At 40.0% G+C, this 26,088-nt stretch overlaps 1 long non-coding RNA gene across 1 annotated transcript; it reads left to right on the forward strand.

The window, feature by feature from the left end:
• The first annotated feature begins 5,644 nt into the window (after window positions 1-5,644).
• Window positions 5,645-25,069, forward strand: LOC122560542. Its single transcript, XR_006314769.1, has 2 exons — window positions 5,645-6,334; window positions 24,211-25,069. It is a non-coding gene; the product is annotated as an uncharacterized LOC122560542 (long non-coding RNA).
• The last annotated feature ends 1,019 nt before the right edge of the window (window positions 25,070-26,088 follow it).

A 26,088-nucleotide genomic window follows, 5' to 3' on the forward strand; every position in this document is an offset into this window, starting at 1 on the left:
CAAATCCCATCATTTCAGAAGGAACATTTTCTTTTCTTATGAGATGAAAATAAAGTATATTATTTTTAAATAAAAAGTTGGTATCAGTTCAGTAAAAGTACTGCGTTGTTGGAAGAATGTTTACAAACTGATTCACTCATTTGTTGGAAAAAACCTGCCATCTTTACCAATTTTGAGCAGCTCACTAGTGTAGCTGAGCATAAAACCATTGTGGTTCTACTAACAGCATCATGAACAGCTGTGGACCATGCTTCCAGCTGAAGGTGTGGAGTGAGGGCAACAAACCTGTCGAAGTAGCTTTGTCACTCATTCAGCAGTTGTGACTGTGTGGCACTGCTCCCAAGTGACATTATATTCATAATGTGGTCCACACTTCTTGTACTGCTTACTTGTGCATGATCACTCCCTTGTCCAAGACTCAGTTTGATTGTTATATGCTGCAGTGCTTTGTGACAACGTTAATTGTTTTGTTAATTTTACTCATTTGTAGTTAGGGGAGAAAAGGTTATGACTGTTTGCAATAATGGAGGAGTTTCCTTTTCTGGGGCAGATACTCAGATACTCTGTCCTTGATCAGTGCAACGTTGTTCATCTATACAATTCAATTTGTTTTTGAGACAAATACTAGAAATCTTGAGGGTAATATTTTTGACCTAACAAAGGCTTATTCATTATAAGGTTCATGTGATTAGACTGAAATTGAGGCTACAGGGAATTCTGCATCACTATCTACAGGATTTAACTGGCACCAATTATTTAGTGGTGGATGTGACTCACAGCTGCTATGTTTTTATTTTATTCTTTTGTGGGATGTGAGTTCCACCAGCTGGGCCATCTTTTATTGCCTTGTCCCTGATTGCCCTTGGGAATGTTGCGGTGATCTGCCTTTTAAACCATTGCAGATCTTTGGATGTATGAAGGGGAGTTCCAGAATAGGGATCTATTGATAATGATTCCTTTAACCTGCTCTTCCATCTGTAAGGTTCATGGAAGATGCTGTTGAAGGAGTGCAGAGTATTCAATCTCGTTTTTGATTTATCCTTTGTAGATGGTGGGGCAGATTGTAAAGAATCATGAGGTGAGTTAACCGCCACAGAATTCCCAGAGTCTGACTTGCTCTTGTAGCAATGGTATTTATTTGGATAGTCCAGTTAACTTGCAAGTTAATGGCCTTATTAACATTCCCCTGCTGTCCTCCCCCCGGTACATTGATGGTAAGGCTTCAACACTGCTGTATGGTTAAGTTCTCACTTATTGAAGATAGTCACTGCCCTGGCACGTGTGTGCTGTGAATGTTACTTGTCATTTATCAGCCCAAACCCGACTGAGTCTTTGCTGCATGGCTACTTTATGTGTGGGATTGTGATTGGAGCCACTGCTGACTTTATGATGGGAAGAGGATCTTTGGTAAAGTTACTTATGAGTCCGACACTAACCTGAGGAACAACTGCAGCTATGTCCTGGAACTGAGATGATTGACTTCTCTCCTGTCTGCTTTGTTTTAGTTAAATATCACACAGCTGTGTCTCTTACCTGTCATCTCCATGTTGCTATTTCTCTATTCTTTTCTTTCTGTACGCTCTGGGCCTCTTTCTTTCCATATTAGATTCCAGAAGGCAGCTGCCAGTGGCTCCTCAATGTATTTGCTGCATATCTACTCATGCCTTCCTTCTATTCCTGATCGTCTTTTGCAAACCTAACCTCTCCCTTGCAGTTTCTCCTCTTTCTCATCCACCTTCCCTTTCAATGTATTCTTCCTGTTGCTTCTCCCATTTTCATTCCGATTCGGTGTTCCTCTTATTACTTGGCCCTTCTGGCCTACTCCCTGAAACCCCTAGGCCTGATCACCCCCACTTTCCCCAAACCTCCACAGCCCCACCATTCTGTTTTCAACAATCCCACCACCTTTCTGTTTTCCTCCCGCTGTGACTCAATAAAACCTCCGAACTAAAGATGTTACATTTTGAAATCTTTGCAAGTGAAATGACATCTTGATGAAGAGACAGAGGCGATGAAGTATGGTGATACTTTATGGAGATATTGTAGCATAAATGGCCAAAAGGTTTTAGTTTTCTTTGAGAGGGATTTTGGATATGTGTCGTAGAATGAGTGTGTTAATATGGAAAAACATTCCAAGTGCAACATTTGAATTTCTTTTGTATATCCACCTGTTTGTGGAATATCAGAGCCTCATGATGGAAATTCTGCAAGTACAGTCATCATGAAAAAATGGATTCTTTTAGGTGAATGCTTAGATTCACGATGGTGTTGTTTTTTGAGCCAGAGGCAATGTAGATGGTGCATTGCACTGACGTGTGAAAGATATAGCAAGCAAACCAGAGTGGTACAGGCAGAGGAAACATGGCCCTGGTCATGGCATGAAGATCAGGATGAAGCTGTTGATGGGTGAGACAGAGATCATTTTGTGTCTCAAACCCTTGAATGCTATAGTTTACTGGACAGCAAAGATCACCATTCTGTTATATCTTTCAGAGACTTGCACAACTTATAGCAGACACCGCAAAGTACTAGAGAAATATCACCAGGGCCACCTTCACAAAATCCTTCAAACATAGTGGCAAGAAAGGCAGTCCAACAGCAGCGCCTTCCCCGAAGCCAACACTCCTAGCACAGTGGAGTTAGTCGTGTAGAATCGGCTCTGTGGGCCATGCCACTTGTCTGGCTGACATCAGATTCCAAAGCAGTCGGTCTACTCAGACCTTGGTCATGACAGGAGACTTCGGTGATGATAGTAGACAAGTTTAAGAACATCCTCTGAGCATGCCTAAAAAAAATCATATACTGTGGCCAACTCATGGAAGTACTTGGCTTGTAACTGACCAAAATGGGAAAATTTCATTTGGAAACACATGAAGTTTTTGTTGGGAACACGGGCAAAGTCAAGACATCAGAAGGAATGTCTAAACCTCCAAACAGCCCATCTACCCAGTTCTTCAACCATCATCATGTGGCTGAGTTTATAGAGCACGCATTGAACTTACCAGCCACCTCAGAAGCCATAGAATAGAGTTATCTTTGATGCTGAGGGGCTGCCTTGGAATAAGACTTTGTGTGTGTGTATATAAGATTGTTATAATAGATTAATGCTGGATCGTCACAGTCCTGTGGTGCAGCTCACATTGAGTTGAAGGAGGTGCAGCTTTAGAGTAAACGGGATGTAGCATGTCACCTGGTCTGTTGTGTTGCACATGCTGAAAAGTAAAAACTAATTCTCTTCCAGACTCTGCTGAATGGCTGCCACTGATAGCATTGAGTCGGAAGGTTCAGTGTTCTAGCCACTCCTAGACTTGAACACAGCAATCAAAGCTGACACTTGTGCAGTACAGAGGTCAGAGGTGCTGTCTTCCAGATGAGATGTTAAAGCAACATCCCATCTGTCTGCTCTGAGAAAGAACCCATACCATAATTTCATAGAAAAGAAGGGACGGCATGGTGGCTCAGTGGTTTGCACTGCTGCCTCACAGCCAGGGACCTGGCTTCGATTCTAACCATGGGTGATTGTGCAAACTCCACACACATTCTCCCCGTGGCTGAGAGTGTTTCGTCCCACAGTCCAAAGATGTGCAGGTTAGATGAATTGCTAAATTGTCCATAGTGTTCAGGGATGTGTAGGTCAGGTCCATTAGTCAGGGGAAATGCAGAGTGTTAGGGGAATGGGTCTGGGTAGGTTACTCCTCGGAGGGTTGGTGTGCATCTTTTGGCCTAATGGCCTGTTTCCACATTGTAGGGATTCTAATTCGAAAGGAGTTTTCTCTGGTGCCCTTACCAATTTTTGTGTCTCAACAGACACATACATAAAAACAGGTTTTTATAGAGCCAAACTAGAGCTCAGTGATATCGAACAGTTACCAAGAAATCCAAAAGGAAATTCAGAGCAGAACTTTACCCAGAGAGTGGTGAGAATGTGGAGCTCGCTACTTCAGGAAGCGTGTGAAGTGAACAGCATAAATGGCTGAGGTGGGAATCTAAGAAGCTAGTAGAGGATAAAGATGGTGGATTTGAATAAGGTGGGAAGAGGTTGCAATGGAGCATATACTCTGGCATGGACTGTTGGACCAAATGACCTGTTTCTGAGCCATGTATCACACCCAAAACATGATTGCATTGCTTTTTGGTGGTGTGTTCCTCAATTCATCACTGTGGTTCCCGTATATGTTCCAATCCTCCTCCATATTCTGTTTCTATATTTTTTGCTTGAATTTTGAAGCCCATCATATACAGCAAATAACGTGACATATTTCAGTGCTGAGCTTTAACAGGGAGAGCTTGTCAGAGAGCTAATGGGAGAAATGTATTGCAAGGGAGGAAACAAGAGAATAGGGACTGCAGGAAACATGGTGATGTTGGAATTATTGGGCAAGGAAGTCATTCCAATTTGGGATAGGAAGTACAAATAGGATTATATTATACGGAGGAAGATGGAGGTTGATCTGTCCTGGTAGGCAAGGGTGTAGTGGGGCTAGATTGTATCAGGAAGAGAATTTGAGAAACCAGAGAAGGGATTTTGAAGTTTGGGTGCATGTCAGAAGCTTTGAGTGGGCTCGTTAGCAGGATTGGATCATGTACGTTTGGCTAGTTGGGGTAATTGCAGGTATCCTACACTTTTGTGGGAGGATCTGGAAAGAATGACTTTTGTTTTGGCAGTGTCCGGGAAAGAAGAGTCTGTGGTTTGAGCCTGGGTATCTGGGGTTTGAGTCGCTTGGGTAAGCAAGGTGGGAGGAGGTAACAAGGCATACTTAAGTAGCCTTCAGATGTGTTTTGAAAATCTTGCAGCCTTTTATCAGATCTGGACTCTTATGATGTTCAGCAGCGTTCCACCAGAAACAACTTTTCCTTTCTGTATCAGTCCTTCCCTTTCTGTTTTCTCTTACTGTTTATTCCACATCCAGAGGACCCCATACCTGCTAACTGTAAATCATGCTCAATATCTTCTGCATGTGAGAAATACTTTGATAACATGAAACAACACATACTCACAATTTGACTGCTCTCTATTGTTGGGTCTGGACAGTAAAACCTGGCTGGCTGCTGTTTTGGCTATAACAAAGTCACACATTCGCTCCAGATCCAAGCATACACTTTCCAGCAGGATGACCAAATTGGCTATTCTCTTCTTTTAGAATACAGTCTGTAACACGGTTGTTCTGTTCTCATGCAATCCTGTTACAAGAAAATTGTGTAATGGCAGCACCATTTAAACCAATACATGCCTCAAAACTTCATGATTTAGAAGCAGTGTCCCCAGTTTGTTAATTGTGTTATCACAAAGTCGTGTTAATGAAATGTGCGTGAAACAGAACAACCTGTATTAGATTGCTGGGTAAGTTCCTATACAGTCTTAAAAGCAACAATTGCAGGCTTCACCAGTGGCACTCTCACCTCATGAACAATTTTAAAAAGAAAGTCATAATGTTTGTTGCCAAAATTGTATGAGTTTCCTCTCTCACTTCACACATCCTTCAGATGTATCTTAAAGATTTTGGCATGTGCTGAGATATGGTTTTGGTGTATACTAACAAAGTCCCTTTTTGTGATCAAGCGGTTATAGTTGCATTATGTTATTATGCTTGTTGCCAGGAGAAGATTATTTGACTGGGGGAGACAGCCCAGCCAGTCTCTAATTTTGAACTTATATGGCAGCCATCCTGATAGTTACAAAATGACACACAAGGTAGGAGCTGAGAATGCAACACTGAATCCTGGCTGTCAGGAAAATGACAATATAGCATGGCAAGTTCACTCAGGCAGATTTCATTATAAAAATGGGTATAAGAATTTATAATAGGAAAATAATTCATAGGCAATGTGGAGAGAAACAACATTCTTAATTATAGATATAGTTCCTTCTAATTAACTTAGTACTGATGGAGTGACCAGCCAGAATTGGCACATTCTAAGCGGACAGAAATAAAAGTTGAGAGGTTTTGGAAAAGTGGTAAAATATCCACGTATTTATTCTTGTTCAATTCATCTTTATTTGAACTTTCTTGTAGGATGTGATGAAAAGTGCAGATCTACTTTGAAAGCTGATACTTTACCAGGTTGTAGAACACACTGTTAAGATTTGCACTTTGTTATTTTGTTCCTACTGCAGGCTAGAACAGCCGTACTTGTCAGCAAGTGCACAATTCTTTCAAGCACTAGGGCATTGCTCATCACTGGAGCGATTCTGCATAGTTTCTCGGCACGGAACTTTCCAGCATGATGCAGTGATATCATTCATGACCAAGTGCTCGAATGTCGTCATGTGTCACATGTTTACAGGAGAAACTCTAGTGGCCTGCAAGAACCTTCAGCAAGCACTGATTACAGGGTAAGTGGAAGGAAATTGCTTGAGTACAAAAGCAGCAAGTTGCAGATGTGATATGTAAAAGGAACCAATGCTCAAGATGCAAATGCCTTGGAAGTACACCAATGAACTTTAATGGATCTAAAAAATACTGAATAAAGTGCATCAGATAACCAACCAGTTGACTTTCTGTCCCATCAATGCATTTGTGTTATGGGTTTTAAAATGTTATTTAAATAAATTAAGATTTCATATTTTAAAACCTATTTTAAACCGTTATCGCCAAGTGCCTGGTATCTTGCTCGGGTTTTACTGCATTCCTGAGACCGTTATCGTTGCTCCCACCCCACAGTGCAGGTCTGTAAGGTTTAACTGAGCTTGCCTTGTGTGGCATTAGAGTGTCTACAATTGGCCTCAAATGTTACTCTGGCAAGGAAGGGTACACTAAGCAGCCACCCTTTGCATTGCTGATTACTATTGCATGTCTCTTGCTGGAAGTTTGCATGTGTGGATGCACATCATTGATTGTGATAACAACTGGCATCCCAGCCCAAGGTCTCTTGGTCACATAACTTATAAATATTGTCGAACTCTCCCATGAAGATACCAGAAGGCTACCAGGGCTAGTGCACCACATTTCAAAATAAATTTGTGCTCTCAGGGTGAGGGAAAAATGTGGAGATTGACACAGCAAAGAAATATTTTGTGATTTTGAAGTGAGTTGCATTTCTTTCTAAAGTTGATTGGGGGTTGTCAATACTGCTGTTCACTTGATTGTGGATTCTGCGGTTAATAGAAACTCCATACTTCAGCACAGCAGGTTTCTTTGAAATGCAGTGTCTTGTGTATGTAACAATAGGAATGTGTAGCTTACTTTATAGCACTGGGCAGATGCATTAAAGTAGTTGACTTTTTTGGCATAATATTCCGTGCTGCATCCTTTACAGGTAATGTCTGGTTTGACTTTACTACATATCTAAGCAGAGCAAGAGTAATTCTGCTCCTTATATAACAGGGCTTTAACTCTAGTTTAAATCATTTTAAGGTTCCAGAGCTTTCTTTACACTTGCAGTAGGGGGCGATCTTGTAAGAGGTATCAGACTCCAGTTTCCATTTTGGGCAATATGAAGAGTGTTCTGTAACCTAAACACTATAATGGAATTGAATAGGACTAAAGTATTCTAAGTGTTTTACAACCATATTGTGACATGCAAAACATCATCTCTAAATGGTGTTTCAGCAGAAAGGTTACAAATAGTTTAGAATGTTTTTCCTGCTCATATTCTTGCACTGCATCACTCGAGCACGTTTGGTGTGAATAAAAAGAGCAGCAGTTGTGCAGAGTTATTAGTGGATTGTTTGATTTATATGGTCGATGTGGACTCATAAATGATTCATGTGTACATTATCCTTTTCATAATGGATAGAGGTACTTAATCCCTCTGGATTTCCTGAAAATGTTATCTGTAATCTCCATTCTTGTGTATGATGTATGTGTGTTTGAAGGTAGCTGCACTCTGGAATGATAAAATAGGATGGGAGAGGAAAAGCACAACTTCAAATTAAGGAGTACTGGAGTATAAAAAGCAAAGGTAAAAAATACAATCGGAAGGAAAGATATCAGGAAAAAAATTAATAGCATTGAAAAGTGACAGTGGGAATATGCAGTCACTTGCACACTCCCTAATTTACGCTATTGCCCAAAGGGCTGAATTGAGTGGATTTTTTTCCCCTATGAGCCACTAGCTTTTATAATGCATGCTTTGAGTTCCTGGTAGATTTCTTATAATGCCAGTCCATTTACGGGCGATGCTTTGGATTTTAAAGTATGTGGCCACTGCTGCTCATTTGCTGATTCTGTTATGGTCATTTTTCTGAAAATATGGCCTGAAGCGAAGACCTATTTATTTTCCCTATGTCACCATGATGTAGGTCATTGTGCAGGAGGTTTAGCTTTCTCCCACTTTTGCCAGTCCATGCTATATTTGTAGTGCAGTGAAGTTAATCATGTGAGGCCCAGTGAGATTAATAAGGGATATGGAATGAAACTAGTGTGTCCTTCCTAGCCTTTTTGAAGCCTGTATCATTCTTGGTTCATACTTTTTGCTGGTTTAAAATTGATTAGAGATCACGTCAAGTAGCAGAGAATCGTTTTTTGACAGCAAGTTATTAGCTGTAGTGTTTTGCAGTCAGCTGTTTGTGGATGCCAAGACAAAATGGATCCGTATCCAACTTTTAATAGCATCTTGGAAAAGGTAGAACATCTCTTTGAGATAAAAAAAAGCCCTATCGATCATATTCACTCCTAGTGAATATTGGATGAATCTTTCCACTGCTAATTAATCCTCTGTCAATCACTATTCTTTTAGTCTCCAGTGACATAAGGATGTAAGTTCCATTTCCATTATTTTCAGACCAAGTGGTGGTAAAATGTGGAGGAGCTATTCAGACATGTTTTCCATGTTTACCAGTGCATCCATTAGCCATGGTGTGTGGATCTGGCAAGTCATTTCACTATGATGAAACTCAGCAGGTCTGGAAGCATCTGTGGAGAGAGAAGCAGAATTAGGTTTTCAATCTGTTACCATTCCTTATTCTGAAGAAGAGTTATATTGTACACAAACTCTGAGTCTCTCTCCATAGATCCTACCAGACTTGAGCTTCTGCGGAATTTTCTGTTTTTATTTTCAGACTCTAATATCTGCAGTATATTTTTTTAAATTTCAATGTGATGACCTGGCCTGGAACTCTAAGTTTAAGTTAACTGCTGATGATCCATTCCGAATAAAAACATGAAGAGTTAAAGTAGGAATTTTAGCTCGATGGTAATTAAAAACAAATAGTGGTAGCCCTTCCAGAATCGAAGGGACTGGATCCTGTCCAAACCCACTAATTCGTATCTTCAGACTTGAGTTGGGCATTAATATTGCTTAAGAAATTTTTTGTTTGTTTCTTCCAAATCAGCAGTGAATGATTTAATTCAGTCTATACCCTGCTAGATTTCCTCTGCAGTCTTCCCAAAATCCCTCATACTTGTTTTTTCAAAATACCTATGAATTATTTTTAGCTTAAGGGTCCACATCCCAGACAGCTCCCTGTTACTAATAGGACCTGTAAGTAGTAGATTATATATCAGCTGTGACTTAGTGAGTAGCACTTGCACCCTGAGTCACTGTCCCACAGACTGGAATGCAACAATCCAGTGTAGTGTTGATGGAGTATTGAAGGAATGTCTGTATTGCTGCTTTTTAAATGAACTGTAATGCTAATGGCTTGTTTGCTCCTTGGGTGGATGTGAAATATCCCTTGGTAATACATCAAGAAGAGCAGGAGAGTTACCTCTGTTATTCTGGACAATATTTGTCCCCCTAAGGGACAAATCCAAAAAGCAAACTACCTGGTTATTATCGCCCTGATGTGTGCAGGTTCCAATCACGGTTATCGCGTTACAACAGTTTCATCAGCACTTCATATTTCTGACCCTGAACAGATTAAAAATTACCTTTTAGATGATTTCTGTGCTGGAAATTTCAGTCAGGAGCTTCCTATGATGAACCTGTCTATGAATCCAGCAGCAAAGGAGATCTTTTTAGAAACCACAGCCCCATTTTGCAACACTCAGTCAGTGAGCTGTGTTCTGTGGTTTTAAATGTCCAGCAGCACTGACAGCCACTTTGACAGTTCCTGTGAAAGTGTAAAGGATAAACTGTATGAGGTAGTGCGAGCTTAGGTGGGAAGTTAGGTGAGGGGGTTACGGTACCAACTGTGTAGGGTGCAGAGTAAGAGCTTATGGTCAGACTGGGACCTAGGGAGCCTGCTTATTGGGTGGACCTGTGGGAGGGGTGGGTTTGGGGTCACGTTGAAAGGTCATGGGCTTTGGATCTTCAATGGAGGTGGATGAGAGTCGTCTGGTGGTGGTAGTTCGTCTGGTGGTGGTAGTTCATCTGGTCTGTGGTTAGATCGAGGCAGGATACTGAGTCTGGAAGAAGGGTGAGGGAGGCGTGTGTGGTTACATCAAGGCAGGGTTTGTAAGGTGGGTAAGGGAGGAGGGTTTAGATGAATTGAGACAGGGCATTAGTTCTGGAAGATGGATGAGGGTGGGGTGTATGATTAGATCAAGGCAGAGTACTGGGTCTGGAAAATGGGTGTTGAGTTGTTGATTCAGTGTGTGAGGGAAATGCCAGCTGCTTTGGATGTGTGGTGATTGGGCCTGAGGGTATGGGTAAATCAGAGGTGGGACAGGATGCTGTCAGGGTCAAGTCAGGAATAGTACTAGTATGTTTTGGGTTGGGCAGGTGGGACTGAGGTTGTCGGAGATCAAAGAGGTATAGTTGGTGGGGCCAAGGGATCAGTGGTGACTAAGCCAGGGATGTTAAAGAAGGTTTTTAATCCTCTTGGAGCTGATGGCCTAGTAATATTATCACTAGATTATTCATCCAGAGACCAAGGTAATGTTCTTCAGACCCAGATTCTAATCCCACCAGTGCAGATAGTGGAATTTGAATTCAACAAAATAAAAATGGGATTATAAGTCTAATGACGACCATGAAACTATTACCAATCGTTGGAAAAACCCTTCTGGTTCACTGATGTTTTTTAGGGAAGGAAATCTGCTATCCACACCCAGTCGGGCCTACATATGACTCCAGACCCACAGCAACGTGGTTGATTCTCAACTGCTCTCTGAACAATAAATACTGGCCTAGCCAATCCACATCCCGTGAATGAATACAAATAAAACTAATTGAGTTGGAATCTCCAAGGTTTTTGCTTTTCAAGGAGCTTTCTTAGAGAATTCCAGAACTGAGGGAATTGCCCATCAGAGGTTTCAATTTCCCAGGCAATTCCCATTGAATCAGCTGTGTCAGGGATTATGCATGATCCTGACACACAGCTCCAGTCTGCACTACTCTGCTGACTATTTGGGCCACTATCTCTCCGCAAATTTAAATTCTGTTGTTGAACAAGCACTCCACCTAGTGGCTCAGCACAATGTAGGAGCAAATTACTGCAGATGCTGGACTCTGTACTGAAAACAACAAATGCTGGAGATCTCAGCCGGTCAGGCAGCATCCATGGCGAGAGAGTAAGCTAACATTGCGAGTCTAGATGTCTCTTTGGTATTTCACGTCAGTTCTGATCAAGAGTCATCTAGACTTGAAATGTTAGCTTGCTCTCTCTCCATGGATACTGCCTGACCCGCCTGTGATCTCCAGCATTTGTTGTTTTCCGAGCAAAGTTACATCTGTGGAGGCAGGTTGGAGAATTTCCTCACACAGTCTTGGAGCCATATACCATATAGCCAATGATATTAACTTGTTTGCTATTGACTGCTTCTATATTTTGGTTCAATAGGACACCGATATAGTATTTTGTAGTTTTTCACACTCCTTTTTCTGTTAATTTCTCTGTCTCTTTACTAACGTCATGTGTTGACTGTTGAGGAATGTTCTAGTTATTAGTTAATTTTTCTCTAGCCCAAATGACTGTTTTCCGTTGTGTGTAAGCCGAGACTATGAGAAGACCAACATATTTGGCTGGGAATGAACAGGCTAAATCTTTCCATCCGTTTGGGTGTCTAGGTGTCAATCAGCCTGTAACATTTGACGTCAAGGAGGAAAGTTAAATTGCCATTCAATAACTGAAGAAATCACAACCAAATGAAATTTACTGCTTGTTACACAATTTAAAGCTTCATTGTTAATATTTTCTTTGCTTGCTCAGCTCATTGTATTCAGTGTTTCATTTTTATTTTTCAGTCACTTTTTTTTTAAAACTGAGTGATTGTTTCATACATAAACTGCCTTAGTGTAAAAGCTTCCTGATTACTCATTAGGTGGATGTGTTATTGTGGCAAAATGAAATCAGCTGTAAATACACATCAGGTCAGGTAGCATTTGTGGAGAGAATTATTTCATATCAAAGACATCTTGTCTGAAATATCAGCATCAGATTTTGTAGTGATAGTGTGCCCTTCCATCCCAGGTTTGGATCCCTGCTCTGTACTGACTTTGCCAATTGGTGAAGGGGAGAGTAACAGTGGTGGAATCGGGTGTCTCTGCTGGGATGGCTCAAAGGCAGAATTATTTTTGATCCGTGTTCTATGATGCTTTTGCAGTCTCTGTGGACAAGTGACAGAGTCTTTGAACTTTGCAGCAGCTCTGTGTCCTAGCTACAGAAATGGCGGCTGAGATGGGCTACAGAAGGACTGCTGGTGCACATTGAATCCTAAGTCTGTTTAAATTGCTCCCAGAAGAGGAAGAAAAATTTAAGGAAAGAGGATGAACTAACTACAGCCTGTATTGACCTATTTACAACATTGTAGGTATGTTGCTGACATCCTTGTTCCATTTTTGTTTTCTTTTAACAGAAACTAACGGTGCAGATTTAAAACTCTCTTGATTCCTAACATTATTCAAACACAATTTTTCTTTTATCATAAAGCAGTTCAACTTTGAAGCACATTTAGTTTGCGTTTTAACAATTCAGTTAACCCTTGATTTTTGTCTTGAAGCATGTTTAGCAATCAGAGATACCTTCTAGTTCAACTTGTATAGTTTTAATGTTATACCAAAAATCGGTAGAAATAAATATTTGTTTTAGAAATTGTGCATGTGCACGAGCAGGAGTAAATCTGTGCATATAATGTGGGTGTGAAGCCTGAAAGAACCAAAGTGCAATAGGGTGAATCCTGACAAAAAAACACAGATGCACTCCTTCAGTCATTAACCATGCATTACGCCTCAATGAAGGCTAGATTTTTGAGCCCAGTTAGCGCTATCTGCCAACTGCACTCTCACCAGCGAGATGAGAATAGGCATGAAAATAAAGCAGCCTTTGTTTTGCAGTGCGAACATCGCAGGCAACTCATTTATGAGTAACTGAGCTCTATGAATTTTCCAGTGCAAAATAGGCACCTATGCTCAGCAAACGGAGAATTGTCTTCATCTTGTAAACTACAGACTGAGGTACTTGATTCTTTTGACTGTAATTTATGAAGTTTTTGAATTAGTTATGTCTGAATTGACAATTCAGTCTTTTTTATATTTTAAGGAGCTGATTCTTTTGTCTCTATTGCTGCCTAGATCTGCAGAAGGATATGGTTTTCTTCATATATGGTCTGATTCTGTTTTGTACACTTAATCTTCACAAAGAAATTTTAGCAATCTTTTTTTAAAAGAAGAGGATGGACTCTTAATGCCACCTAATTAGCTCAGTAACAATAATTATTGTCAAATATAGCTTAGGAGTTTGGGCCCACAAGTTGGTGAGGAGGATCATGTTGTAATCTTACAATATGCTTGCAGGCGGTAGGTTTGCAATAAGGTTGGGGCAGAATGATGTAAACATGATTGAGAGTTCAATGATATGAAGGACTGGCTTCGAGGAGGAGAGTCAAAAATCACAATCTGGATTCTAATTGTATCTGAAAAGTTAGCACTGTTTCATTTCCCAGTTTATCAAGTGCAGCACCTCATGATTGTAGTTTGTTCCAGCTTGGCCTTGATGTCTTGTGGCACACTGGTACTGTCCCTGTCTCTGAGTCAGAAACTCTTGGTCCAGGTCCCACATCAGGATTTGATGGTCATGGAAGGTGTGGCCTAACACAGCCAAACAGATTGATTGATAATCAATCAATCTGTAAATCCCTCTGACACACCTATACTAGGCAGTCAGAGTGGGCAACACACTTTGTAATACCTACTAGCTGGTCTGTATGGCTTGCCGTTTGTTTGAGCACAACGTCAATGGGCGAGTTAATTAAAAGAAACACAGGCTTGAATGTTATATGTCACGTGTCCTGACTTCCAGATATGCCCGAATGCTTTACAATCAATGAAGCACTTTTGAAGTGTCGCCTGTATTTTACTGTAGGAGGCGGGGCAACCAATTTCAATGTTACGATCAGATCCCTTTTTATGCTTTGATTGGGGGACATATATAGGCCAGGTCCCAGGGGTAGACTCCCCCCTATCCTCCTCCCAAATAGTGTCATGGCAAGATTTACATCCACCTGAGAAGGCAAAGTCTCAATTTAACATTTTATCAAGAAGCAGCACCTCCAACTAAATTTGGTACTCAGGAGTGAGACTGAACCTGCCTGACTGAGTCAAAAGTGAGAGTGCTACCACTGAGCTACAGCTGATGCCAATCCTAAAACCACTTTGTTGAAGCGTGTCTGAACCAGAAGCTGAAGTTCAGGTTCTGCCAGAAGTGTTTCATAACACATCTGATCAGGTTGATTATAAATATCTATAACAGGAGGGAAATGTTGTTTTCTTTTTCCACATCACTGTTGATGTCGAAGTAATTTTTCAATTGGAATCGCAAATTTGAAAACTTTAAATGGTGCTTTTTTAAAAAAAACACCTTTTGTACAGAAATGCTTTGGAGAAATGGGTCTACTGTTCACTTCAGGCCTACCATTGTAAGAATATAAAATTAGTCTAGATCATGTAAGTTGGTTTCTCAATCTTGTCAATAAGCAGTTGCTGATATTTGATCATGTTTTGGAAAATAAATCCTATCAAGCTTTCCAGATAATGCAGACTAAACAAATTGACTGACCTATATGCAATCTGTTAAACTGGCATTTAACTGCCTAAATTAGTATCAGATTACATTGAGCCACCCAGCAAAACAGGACATCAATATTTAGTTTACAATAGTTATTATTTGGGCAATAGCAGGAGCAGCTACTCAAAAGAACTGTCGTCTGCCAGACCATTAGAGTGTGTAGGTACTGAACCAGGAACCGAAGGACAATAAGATTTCCATTTATTTATCCACTGATCCCATTGTAGACTGGCTTTGGCAGAATTACCAAGCCGATGGTGAGAAAGTACTGAATAAGGATCTGGTATGGTCTGTTGGCTCAAGATGTTTCATGCTAAATTCATCTGTGTGTAATCTATTACTATGTCAAGCATCATGATTTGCAAAATATTGAAATAATATGTCAGTCTTGAACACTTTTTTTGTTGAATAAACTCAGCAGGAGTGCACGTTTATAGCTGTTGGTAAACTTGCATTAGCCAACTATTATAACTGGCATTTGTGTGGAGTCTTGACATTTGGGACATTGCAGCACTTCTTAGAATTGAATTTGTAGTACAGGACAAATCAAAGTCTTTGTAACTGTCCTAAATATGAACTTTGCAAAAATGTTTAAAACTATTATTCTTAAGGTAATATATCTGGTTGCTATTATTCTGCAGCTGTGTGCAAATTGACAGGTGCATTTCTTTCTTTACAACTGGGATTAACTTCAGAAATGTTCAATAATCTGCAAAGTGCTCTGGAACGTCCTAAGACTGTGAAAAAGGGCAAAAAAACCTTTTTTAAAATATTTGGAGCCATAAAGAAATAAGAAGCCAATTGAGCTAATCTTTCAGTGTTTACCTAGCATGGCAGGTGTATAGGTTGTGCAGCTCACTGGATGAAGATTTATGTTAATGAACTTCATTTTTCAAAAAATTCTAATCTAAAAATTGCAAAAAAAGTTCTCATCTGTTTTTTTTTCCTTGAAATGCTTTATCAGTGTTCAATTAGGATTATGTAATGTCTGTTTTAATTACTCTGGTGGGTCTGCAGTTGTCATGGTGATGCTTACTTCCACCCATCAGTGCATGTACATTGGATATGCAGGCAGATGGTCAAAGGAACTGACAGCAGTGGTGTTGGGGAGGGTGTGTGAACGAGAACACTATGGTAAAGAACAGTAGTGGGCAACTCGATATTATTGGGATCGTTTGTGCCTGTTTTGAAAAGCAAAGACAACAAGACTTAGAACAGAACATCAATTCCAGTATGACCGCTTAAACATCATGCAATACTTTTACTACAGTAATTTGTTAAGATGACTCCCTCATTGCTAGTCACTAATAACATTTTGTTTATTAAAATGTACCTTTAGAAACCCAACCCTTACTGAAACTTGTTGATTTTGTAAATATTATCACCTTATTCACCAATAACATGATAATTGTTTCATACATCATATACAATTTAGTCGAAATACTCCTCAATGAATAGCTACATAATTCAGTAATTTAGAAAGCTGTTAGGTCTATGTTTCAAATGCTTGACTACTTGCTATGTAAAGATTAAAATCCTCCATTGTTGGAAGTAGAGCTAATGGAAGTAAGGATTGTCACTGTATTAAGAGTAAAACCTGTACTTTTTGAAATGAAAATGATGACCAAAAGTTAATGTTTCCCTACCTCAAAAATGCCTGTTGTTGAAAAGTGGTTAAAATCTCTTGTGGAATTTTATTTCAGTTCTATTCTCTCCTCTTTTTCAAGTCTTCATCCAAGAGGGTAGCCAAATGGCTTGCAGCCAGGTCTCTGCCAGTGCTCTCTGTAATTACCCACCAGGAGGTTGGTGCAGTGGGCCAAGAAGATTTCCATCTGTGTTCCTGTTGGGACTCATCAAGCAAAAGCATTCTGGCCACAGTTTGGAGTGCGCACTGTGTTGTATCATGTGCTAGAATGCTTAATTTGCAGTAACGAAACAAATTATGTTTGGCCCTTAACAAAGTTAGTAATTTCCAGTAACTGAATTGAGGTAGTTTCTGAGAAGGCGCCTGTCATAATTTAGTGATTGTATGTTGACTAGTTTATGCTTTCATTCCTCTCTTTCCCTCCTTCCAGGTTTCACTTATTCTAAAGGTGTGGACATGACTTGGTTGGAGTATTCATCCAGTGTTACTGTCTGCACACTAGCCCCTGCTGCCATGGCTGTTTGATCCATGTGTGTGCATGGGTAATGAATGTTGACTGGTTGTTTGTCCAGCTTCCAAATTACTTTGGTGGAGGAGATATTCTGGTTTCTCCTCTGATTTGTTTGCAGCCCATTTTGAGACTTCAAAAGGTAATTTTAGTTGGAGCAAAGCATCCTTATATATTAAAGACTGAGCTACCCTGAGGTGATGGACGATTAAATGGAGGGATTGAATTTAAACCAGTTGGAGCAGGTATGCAGTGTAAACAAAGCAGGGAACAGTTGGAATGAAGGCATATTAACAGACTAGGCCATTTTTTGTTGATCTTTACGTCTTTTCAGTTCAAGCTTTTAGACTGTCAGTTGGATTAAATGTCACTTGAGCAAGATATTTTATTTTTCTTTCTCTGTCCTGCCTGTTTGTTATCCTCTCTTTTTGCTCCGACCGCTCAGTAATGAATGTTTTTCTTTTATGGCTGTTGCATTTTCCTTTCAATAACAGGTGGGACCATTCTCTGCAGCTGTGATTGCTGCGGGGTTGTGATTCTTTAGGATTTGTCTATGCCTGTTTTGGAGCTTCCTTTTTATTTAATGTTTGTACCACCATGAAATCAGTGAGCCTTGTTGGGGTGGGGTCCGCAAGTCAAGATATCCCTCTGGTACCTTGCCCAAGTGGGTATTATTCAGGTATGAACCTATTTGAATGCCAGTAATCCTTCTGTCAGGAATCACCCTAGCAGATTTATTTTCTTTGTTGTTCTGATCAGTGCGTGTGAACATACTTTCACGTTATTGCTTTGTATTGCTGAATTTCATTTGTAAAGCACGGCTGTATTATGGATTGAGTTGTCAAAAAAAAGGAGAATTGTGCAAATTCAGACTTTTGACAACTATTTACAAATAGATGAAGAATGATTATGCAAAAATACCTTAATTAGTTGGTTTGGTGTAAAAAAGTAGTCACATACATGGGAAAGATACAGGACTTTCTGCAGTCAGTATCAAATATGTAAATATTCTGCCCCTCTTGTTCTGTACTTGCACCCTCCAAAAAACACCACCTGAGAAATGTTTTCTGGATAGCTGATAATTTTTTGAAGCTTGTCATGGAGAAAAGGGAAAGATGGAGAGAGAAAACGAGAGATGCTTTAAGAGATGGAGGTCAGCTGCATTTATATTGTTAATAATTGAAGCTTTTTTTTGAAGTAAATTGATTGAGCTCTTTTGCTAATTTGAATGAGAAAATGCAACGTGTAATGTACTTCAATTGTCTTTTTTTGTTCTGAGAAACATTGAAACTTTTGAGCAAATTTTAAATGAAAAGTAAGCAAACTGCTGTTGTCAAAGACTGTTTAATGTCCATATACGAAATAAGTCGTGGCTCCTCTAGTTAATCATTATTACCTTCATCTCTTGCCATACTTTTAATATAAATGTCATTCCCTTCCACTGTAATAAGCTTCACAATTTGCACAGGTGGGCGATGTACGTTCCATCGTATTCGAATTGTGGAAGAGCAATGTCTGACTTTGGAGCTGCTGGAGATTGGCACTTTCATGGAGATTGTGTTGCTTTCAGTAAACCTTTGAACATCAAAGCATTTCTGTGTCACAAAGGCTTTAAAGCATGTAAAGCTTTCTTCTAACCCTATTGTAGGAATACTCAAATTTTTATGAATCTGTTTTCTTCAGATTGACGTCCTTTATTTTGGATTTTTATTACCTTTTAACCCTTTGATGTCTGGATGTTGGTTAGTGATTTTTACTTTTCCAGTGAAGAGTTCAGTGCCCAACTTTTATATAATAACTGCTGTTAAATGCAAAATTTAAACTTAGCAAAGTAGAACTTCAAGTGATAACTTTCAAATGATTAAACAAATTATTGTTTGCGAGTCTTAGTACATTATTAATGCAAATTGTTCATTGCTGTTAGTTTTCTTTTATGGATATGACCATCACTGGCTATGCCAGTACTTATTTCCTTGAGAAGGCTTTGGTGGGTCTCTGCAGTTTATGTAGTAGGGTACACCCCCAGTGGCAAGGACACTTGTGGGAATATGAAAGGCTAAGAGGAAAGGAAGAGTTGTGATTCAGCAGCAGAGAAGGAACATAATAAAATACCAAATCAGCATGGTGTGCTGATTGGAAGAGAACTTACAGACGGTGGTCATTGGCCAGGTTGGATTTGCCCTGTTTTCCTGTATAGGACATGCCACATTGTCAGAGTTTTGCATGGGCCCATAACCTTTGCAGTATCCAGTGCTTTTATCCATTTCTTTGATATCACATGAAATGAATCTACTTGACGATAGATGTTGAATCTCAATATCACAGATGTTATGGTGCAGAAGGAGGCCATTCAGCCCACTGCCTGCGCCAGCTTGTTTAATAAACCTGATTACCTGCTGATGCAGTAGTATCGATTTGCCTGCAAGGGAATGGAATGGTACAAGGTAATCTAGAGTAATTCACCTGGTGCTATGAGATTTCTGGCATCAATGAGGAAGGCTCCCAGGGCAACTCCCTTTCAACTTTACACCACTCTGCCACCACTTAGACTGAGTGATGCAAATGTTACTTGCCACTTATCAGTCCAAGCCTGAATGTTGTCCAAATCTTGCTGCATTTAGAGACTGGCTGATTCAGTATCTGAGGAGTTGCAAATGAGGCTGAACATTTATGATCATCCGCAAATATTTCCAACTTTGACCCTGTACTGTAGGAAAGGTCTTTGTTTACGCAGCTGAAGATAGTTGGATCTATTCTGAAGAACTCTTGCAGCCAACGTTAGTACTTGACCCTAGCCGTTAGTAAGGCAGGATTTACAGCATTGACAAGGCTGGCTGACTGCTTGTTACTTCTAGTGCTTAGCTCACTGGAGGGTGGTCTGCCTGGGTTCATTCCTGATTGACTTTTCTGAAACAGTTTGAGGATATTGCTAGGTTTTTTTTCAGAGGGCATTTAAGAGTCAATCCTCATTGCTGTAGGTCTAGAGTCATACATAGGCCATACTAAGTAAGGATGGCAGATTTCCTTTCCCAAAGGACATTAGTGAACAAGACTGGCTTTTACAACCGCTAACAGAGGTTTCAAGGTCACCACCGCGGAGCCTAGCTTTTTGTTCAAGATTTAGTAACTGAATTTATGTTGCCCCAGCCACTGTGATGTTCGCTTTGCTCCATGCTGACTTTTCCTGTCTTTGGCCTACTGCCCAGACCCAGTGCAGTTCAACACACATTCCAAGAACAGCACCCTCTTCTAGATTCAACATTTGATTTTAACAACTTTAGATCATAACCTCTGTCCCCAGTTTGATCTGTGCTTTTGTTTCTATTTCCCTTTTTTATTTTGGTCGCAAATGTTGACATTTCAACTGCAGTGGTTGCCCTCCCAGGCAGTTCTAGTGCCTGTGCCATTACTGCCAGCAGTACTGCAGGACATGGGTAATGGCTTCATACTTAAACTGGAATAAGTGAGAAAACCCAGTAGAGTGCTCAGAAAGAACCGTACTCAGTGCCCCAGTACTGAGTGAAGTGGCGAGCTGGGCAGCTTACAAGGGGGTAGGTGAGGGCGAGACAGCTACAACAGACACATTGCCAATTCCAGTTTCTGTTCCACTGTGGAATGGACTCAATGATGGCATTAACAATATTTGACTTACTATTCAAGTGCATTGGCAGGAGAATAAAGCACATTCTTTTATTGTTTGGCTGGGTTGGTCTTTCTTTCCTTATCCTTCATGTTACCTCATTTAGACACAGCCATTTCACCACTTCTATGACCACTAACTGTTGTATCCTGAAACTTTCTGTTATTTAACCTCAGCTGGCCTCCACCATATCCCAGAGGTTCTCCTTTTATTCTTCCAGTCATCTTCCCTCACCTCCAGCAGCTTAAAAATGCTTACATTTCTGTCTTCTGTTCTGATGAAAAGTCGCCAGCCTGAAATGTTAACTTTGTTTCTCTCCATAGATGACCTACTGGGTTTTTCCAGCATTTTGCTGTTATTTTAGATTTTTCAGCATGTGTAATATTTTGCTTTTTATGTCATAAACTTGATGATTTTGAACTCTTACTCTGCAGTAACTTCTTGCTGTATGCTTGTTTTGGTGATTTTGTAATGTGCCACATTACCAATACATATTGATAGCAGAATTTATGTTACCAATTACAAAACAGCAAACTCTAGACAATTTGGAGAATTTAGCAGGATGTTTATTTATGGAGCGATACTTTGGTGTGCGAGTGTGAGAGATTTGCTTGGGCTGGGTCACTTTCTGACTGTTTTGATTTCTACAAAGTGAGTTATCCAAATAGAGGAGGGAGACAATTGTGATTCTTAGATATCATACTGAGGTTAGACTTCCTAACCTCTACAGAGATAAGAAATTGAGCTTTATGAAGGTTTGCATTGAGCTGTGTAAAACAGGAAAGTTGCTTACTGTTGAGTTTGCCAATGTTAATGCCTGTTGGCTCGACACCTACCCTACTTGATGTGGACATATGGCCCTGGATGAACATTTCTGCAGCTGTAGTTGAAAGTCAAGCTGATTCGGAAGACAGCATGACTTTCATTAAAGGGAATAGAAAAACTGTGTAAATCTTGCAGTATTTACATTCAGTTCCATTAAATAAATGTCCTGATTAGCTTAGTAGGTAAATGCACTACCAGTGATAACAGACCAGGGAAAGGCCAGGGATTTAATTTGCTGATCTCAGCTGGCATACTGATCCTATAATTGATCTGTAAATCCTTTTGAGTCTGTGTTTGAGGATGGGGGCTGGGGGAGGAAGCGAGCAGAGTGGGGAAAGAGCCACTATTTGCTAGTTAGTGACTACCGCTACCTGGAAAGTGCACATGAACAGGGCTGGCATGTGGTACCACACAATCCAATTGGTTGTAAATGTTTGCTGCCTAGATTAAATCGGGTGAATCTCAAGAGTCAGCTGCAGCTATGAAGCAGTGATATTCTTTATCCCAACCTACGTCACCAGTGTTCCTTGTATTGTATTACCTTTTTAAAAATCAAAATACTACAGGGGACAGTGGACAGGGTTTACTTGAGGAAGGTGAGGGATGAATATATTTTGGGGATGGAATGGTAGGCAAAATCGCATTGTTTATAAGCCCAACCATATTTCAAGTTAGGTGGTATGTTGCCTCAACATGGAAATGTGAACAATATGTAATTGTTCAATGGTTCCACTAAGCACCAAGAATGTTAACCTCAGAGCCCAAAGGGAAATGGCAGCCTAAACTTGGGCCAAAAAAAAATTCATTTGGCAAATCACTTTTTGAAGGTCTTCCAAAAATGTGAACTTGTGCTTCTAAATAGCTTGCAGGTAAGGAACACTCTCCATGCATGGAATAAGTTGATGAACATGACTGTTGAGTTTTTAAAAAAAGAAACCTCAGCAGGTGTACAGGGAATGTTGGTACCCCAGGCAATTTATTTCCATTACTGCTTGATGTTTTAGGCTTTTATTATCTTTGTCAATTGCATTAATTCAATAAATTATTCCTTTTATTAAAAATTGTAGAACTGGTGCCAAGCAAAGTATGCAAATTGATTTTGCCTCTACTGTTCTGACTTAAAACCAAAACAATAAAGAAATTGTAATTAATCTAAATTTTAAAAATCTCCTTTTTTCCATAATCAATGCCTGTGTCAACTTATACGTTTTGACAAGGTAATGTCCAAGAAAGTGCAAGTTTAAGTCCAGTTCACATGAACCCAAGAATGCTTTCTGGAATAGAAAACTAACATCTGAAGGTATAATATAACATATGAAATCACCAGGCGAATTTATCAGTTGAAATTGTCAAACTGAAATACCTACTGGGTGTGGAGACATGTTATTTGTTCCTGGACTTTGGTTGTCTCTGGCTACACCAACCTTTACTGCCTGGTCCTAATTACCCTTGAGAGAATGGTGGTGAGCTACCTTCTTGAACCACTGCAGTTCTAGGGGTTAAGTATATCCATATTGCTGTAAGGAAGGGAACGTTAGGGCATATGACCAAAAGCTTAATGAGGTTACACTCTCAGAGGGTTTTGAGGACGAGAGAAGGTGAGAGAGAAAGTTAGAGATTGAGAAAAGCTATCCAGGTCTTGGAGCCCAACTACAGTGGAATGGTTAGAATTGAGTGGCCAGAGTTGGAGGAGTGTATAGGACTCTGAGAGAGTTGTAGGGTTGGGAGAGATTACAGATTTGACTCTGGATGCGAGCTTTCTGTGAGGCAATTTTCCACCTTAAGCAGCACCTTCTTGGTTTTATAAGTCACTCAGAGGTTTTAACAATTTATCGAACAAATTCCTCTCCCCCTCCCCAGTAGGTTTCTATTATCTTATTGCTGGTTCATTTGTATTCCTTGTTCCTGTTTTTTGATGCAATCTCAATTTTGCAGCTGCATAACATAATCGACCTTTGTTTGACCTCACCTCTCCAGGTCCCTTTCAGATTATTGCAAATTGATTATTGGTAAACTAGAGAAAAACTGCCCTGGATTCTACTTGCTAGAATCTTCTATCTGTTTATCCAAAAGCAATACGTGTCTTTGTTCCCCTTCATTGTGCTTTTGTGTGTCTCCTTGGAGGTTTTGACTTGTAATGATATACAGTTCCAACATTGCTGCAGTACCTTTTCACCCTCATTTGCATTTTTGCAATCTATTGAATCAATGTCGCCATCACAACTAACTGTGCTGTAAAGTAAGAGCCAGTTTCAGATCAAGATGTGCAGCAGACACTCCCTTCTCCACCCCACCTACTATGTCCAGTTTCTACCTTGCTGCAGACCGAAAGGAAACACTAAGATCTTTACTACGGTCACATATACACGCTGATGACTGAGTTCATTCAGCACTTTACTGGTACACATGACAAGCTCCACTGACATGAGTTAGAAGGAACAGGGAGAATAGCAATAGTTTAGGAATTTCATAAAGCTATCTTTCCCACCTCTACAGTCAGGTTTCCATTTTATCAAGGAGTAACAACTTTTCTCGGCTTTTGAAGGTGCTGCTTTATATTTCAAAATGAAATGCAAAAGAAATAACAATGACTTGTCCTTGAAACATTGTGAATTAATCTATAATTTGAAGACATCATTGAAGTAGTTAATTCTTTTCTGTCCACAAGCCATCTTTCTAACTTGTTGTCTTGTGTTGTTCTCCAGTTTCCAGACTGACCGCCCTGCACTGAATGTGGCTATATTCCCACTTCTTCATGAAGGACTCGCTGACATCATCCGAGATGTTCCAATGATGCACTTGGATGAAATAACTCTGTTTAAAAGCCGTGTTGCAGAAGACCCTCTGCATCTCTGGTGGTGATATTCTTACCAAGAAGAGAGAGAGAGAGCTAATAGTGTGGTGATCCCCATGCGTGACTATTTCCTTCAAATTCCCCTGCTTGTTGGTGACATTGTTGTTTAAAATAAAATGCACTCGTTTACTGTCTTGTGGAAACCAGAAAAAGGTTGAAGCTTGAAAATTAGAGGTTTTTTGTTGCCTTGTTTTCCAACAAAATTCCATTGAATCTGGGTTATCACCAATAATGGTGGATTTTACGTGTGGCAAGTTTTATGTTGTGCCTGCTGTAGTCTTCACAATAATTGGAAATCAGAACATGAGAAGCAAAGGACAAGTAACAACCTATCAACTCTCATCCCACTAATACCATAACTCTCCCAGAATAGCATTCATTGTGTTGCAAGCATTCCTAATGTTTGCCTCTACTTGCTGCTTGCTTCCATTTTAATGAGATTAAATCCTCTGGTTTGATTTTTTTCTTGCTTCTGTTTTACAAACTGAGAGTAACCAAGTTTAGACTAGGTTTTCTTTTTGTTTGTTACCCTGTTGCAAGATTAACTGTTGCTTTTCTTCACGATTCTTGATCATCCTTAGCCTTCCTTGAATTCTTTCAAGTTACAGTTGTGAGCAGTCTCATTCTTCTCTGGACTGTCTTTGGTGTTTGTATATGTTCTTTGTGATGTAGTGACTGGCATTAAATGCATTTCTTCAAGTGTGAGCTGACCTTTTTTTTTGTGTAATCTCTTGGCTCTTGTTCTGTATCTTCTGGCTAATTATTTCACTAGTCTATTTTGTCTTACCATTAAAATTACTTTGTGGTATATTGCCACCATTCTCAATTCCATTTCTAGATCTCTGAATCTAATTCATTGTGTATATATGCATATTACTGAACATAAAATTTACAGAACAGAAACAGGCATTTGGCCCAGCCACTGTGTGCCAGGATTCATGCTCAGTATGAGCTGCCTCCTCCCAACCTGATTAACTAACCCTAAGAGCATTCCCATCACTTCCTTTCACCATTATATGTCTAACTTCTACATAAATGCAGCTATGACTGTTATCTATCCTCATTGTATATGGACAATCCTATTATCTATGTTAAATGTATTTACTGTTTGAATAGCCAGAGGCAGGGGTGATTTAAATCTATTGTAAGATTTTACTGTTGGTTAATATTGCTGATTGGCATTCCTTGGCCTCTATCAATCCCATCGTGTGGAAGCAGACGTCATATGCATTCCTTCTTTGTGTCTTCTGCCTCAAGCGTCCAGTCATAGCTGGAATTCTGCCTTTACTCAGATAAAGTGAGATTGCCTATCAGTGTGTTCTAAGTTTGAGCTGAGCAGAAGTGTAACATGCAGACAAATGATAAATTGCTTTCATGACTCCTGTGGTGTCTGAATTTGAAGACCCTTTTATCACCGAACTTGTTCTCAGGCTCCATCTCTTCTCCATGCTCCATTTGCTGCTCTCAGCCAGGACTTTGCCCATCCCACTGCACCTGGCTTCCTTTCCATACATTGGAGTAGACTGACTGGGGGGCTCCTAAATCTGGCTGTAGTCCTCTATTGTTATGCAAAAAAAGTCAAATTTCTTCCAAGATTCAAAGTAGAAAATGATTTTGATCTGTTGCAGTACTGCCAAGTTCCTGTTGGTAGCACTGCTGAGCTAGCAAAGATCTATTTGTGACAGCAGCAGAACCACCTTGATTATAAGTACTGAACTGGATAGGGATT

The sequence above is a fragment of the Chiloscyllium plagiosum genome, chromosome 21, assembly GCF_004010195.1.
Source record: "Chiloscyllium plagiosum isolate BGI_BamShark_2017 chromosome 21, ASM401019v2, whole genome shotgun sequence".
Classification (NCBI taxonomy): Eukaryota; Metazoa; Chordata; class Chondrichthyes; order Orectolobiformes; family Hemiscylliidae; genus Chiloscyllium; species Chiloscyllium plagiosum.